This window comes from Abrus precatorius, unplaced genomic scaffold (assembly GCF_003935025.1).
Source record: "Abrus precatorius isolate BTA unplaced genomic scaffold, Abrus_2018 Scaffold9, whole genome shotgun sequence".
Lineage (NCBI taxonomy): Eukaryota > Viridiplantae > Streptophyta > Magnoliopsida > Fabales > Fabaceae > Abrus > Abrus precatorius.
The window spans coordinates 5,276,482-5,279,347 of NW_020874439.1; the positions used below are offsets into that span (position 1 = coordinate 5,276,482).

General features: G+C 35.9%; 1 non-coding gene across 1 annotated transcript; it reads left to right on the forward strand.

Moving 5' to 3' along the window:
* The first annotated feature begins 2,132 nt into the window (after nucleotides 1–2,132).
* On the forward strand, nucleotides 2,133–2,239 carry LOC113851660. The gene has a single exon (XR_003502232.1). It is a non-coding gene; the product is annotated as a small nucleolar RNA R71 (small nucleolar RNA).
* Nucleotides 2,240–2,866: the final 627 nt, after the last annotated feature.

Genomic DNA, 2,866 nt, shown 5'->3' on the forward strand with positions numbered 1-2,866 from the left:
AAAATTCTAATCTAAAGCTAATCATCTAGTGGCAGTTTAATTTTAGTTCCTAATAAATGGACAGCCACACAAAATTAATTTGGGAAGCAAAATCTGAGGGAAAATAAATTTTTGGGAGAGAGAGAAATGAGAGAAATTTGAACGTGAAAGGTGGGAAGTAAGTTTGTAACCATGCACAACCTATGTATATATGCCTACGCTAAGATGCATAGCTACTTTTGGCGCCAAAAGTGTTTGTTCCAGCAAGTGCTAAGGTAAGCTTTTGGTGCACGTAGCTAGTTTGGGGGCAAAAAATGGACATTCCAGCGAGTTAAACCCCCAATCCTTCAACTTGATTGCGCATAGATCTTGTTGGGGCAAAAAGTGGTTATGCATAGCTTTTTCAGCCAGGAAGCACTTATGCATAGCTACTTTTTGTGTTGAGAGTGGCTGTTCTAGCAAGCTCAATTTTCCTGTCTCCTCTATTTGTATGCGCGTAATCACTTTTTGAGCAAAAAATGATTACGTGTAACCTTCAATTGTCCCAAATGACTTTCGCGTGACTACTCTCTGCCCCAAAAGTTGATGTTCCAAAGAATCAAAACTTCCAAAGTGTCCAGAACAGTTTGCGCATGGCTACTTTTTGCTCAGAGAGTGGAGCTCAGAGAGTGGCTAGTCCAGTGACACCCAATCCTTGCAAGTTGAAACTTTCCATCCAAAAAACTGCGATATGCTTCATAGTGTTTACTTTATATATTAAAAGTGTCTACCCTAGTAAAATGAATCAAAATTCTCCTCAAATAGTTGATGCTTTTGTTCTCAAAAGTGTTCACCTACAGCTCAAAACTCAAAATATGTAGAAAAATGCAATCAAAAACTAGAAATTAGCAAAAATTAAAGGGAAAGAAGTGTGAGCTGCCTCTCACATAGTGCTTCTTTAACATCACAAGCTTGACGCCTAATGATTTTTAACTCTAAGGATAACTTTGATGGTAACGGCTCTTGCTCTATCTTCAAACATTTCCTCTTTTTCTCACCAACTTGCAACTTTTCATTTATTTGAGAACCTGAAAGAAATAAATGTGGAGGGACTTCTAGCTATTTGATATAATCAATAAGTTTCTTTTCCTACTCTTCATTATCTTGATATCCCAATGCACATTCAAGCAATTATTTTTTGGTTTTTCTTTCAGGTTATGTCTTGCTGCTCTCTTCTTAAAAGAGTAAAATGTTTTTCTTTGAAATCATCTTATTGCTTTTCTTCCAATTTCTTAAAACCTGAATTTTTCTCCTTAGCTTGGGGGTTAGATGCCATTGTTTCCACTTCTTATGATGATAGCATGACATTGCTCCCTTGGAGAGACAATGGTACTGCTAGGAAATCGACCCTCATCTCTGTAAGCCAATTGTTCAGCAAGTTATCCAATCTGAGTTTCCAGCTTTTTTATGGATGCCTTTTAATTTTTTAAGCTGGTCTGTGTAAATTCCGTAAATTGTAGCAATGTTTCGTCCGTTTTATTCATCCTCTCAGACAAAGTTTTTGAAAATTTTTGTCTTCTTGGAGGTTCAGAAGAAGATGTTCCTTGAAAGTATAATTATAGAGGCTAAAAATTGCCATTGGACAATGGTGTTGACGCAATATTACTCTTTGATGTAGGACTTTGTTGATTCCACTGGTGATTTGGTTGAGTCCTATTGACTTGATATTGAAAATCATAATGAAATAGAGATTGAGATCTTTAAAAATTCTCCATGTAATTAATATGCTCTTGAGGTTCTATGTAAATACATCACATGCTCCATTCATATGATTTCCACCACAAAAATCACATACCAAAGAGTTTATTTGTGCAGCTCCAGCTTGAAAACTACTAACTCGTTGAGTCAAGGCTACAAGTTGTTCTGAGAGCAATTTATTTTGCCTATGGTTTTGAGTAATTAAAGCTTCAAGTGTCTTTGCTTCAAATGCTCCCTTACTTGCAACATGTCTTTCGTTGAAATTTTGATACATCTTGGTTGCCATCATCTCTATTATTTGTTAAGCCTCCTCCAATGATTTAGTGTTTAATGATCCTCCAACTGTTGCATCCATCGTTGTTCTAATGGTAGCATTCATTCTATTGTAGAAGGTTTCAAGTTGTATCCATTCTCAAATACAATGGTGAGGACACCTTCGCAATAGCTCCTTGAATCTTTCTCAAGTTTCATATAAAGACTCACCATCTTGATGCACAAAGGAAGTGATTTCTCCTCTCAACTTGGTAGCCTTTAAGGAAAGAAAGTACTTGATAAAAAATTTATTTACTAGATTTGTCCATGTTGTTATACTTCCTTATAGTTGAGCTTGAAGCCACCATTTTACCTTATCCCTTAGAGAGAAAGGAAACAATCTCAAATGGATAGTGTCTTCACTTACTCCATTAATTCTGATAGTGTCATACAACTGTAGAAAATTAGAGATGTGCAGATTGGGATTATCAGAGATGCTTCCTAAAAATTGATCTTGCTGTACCAAATGCAACAAGGTAAGTTTGACCTCAAAGTCGTTAGCTTGCATTGTTGGTCTAACAATACATGAGTTGTGGCCTTGCATGTTTGGAACAACATAGTCTCCTAGAGTTCTCCTTCTATTATTCTAAGCCATCAAATTATCCTATGATGTTTGTTGTGGAGGAGGTGTAGTTAGATATTTAGTAAACTTTTCTGGAGAAGGAGTTAATTCCAGTTCTTAATCTCTTCTTTGAGAATTTTCTGCTCTAGCTTCACTTCTTAATTTCTTTAGAGTTTTGTCTGTGTCAGGATCAAACAATAGAGCAACTTTGTTTTTTTTCCTTGCATACAAAAATAGAAGTAAACAAAGTTGAAAGCAAATCAGTAATCAAGCAAA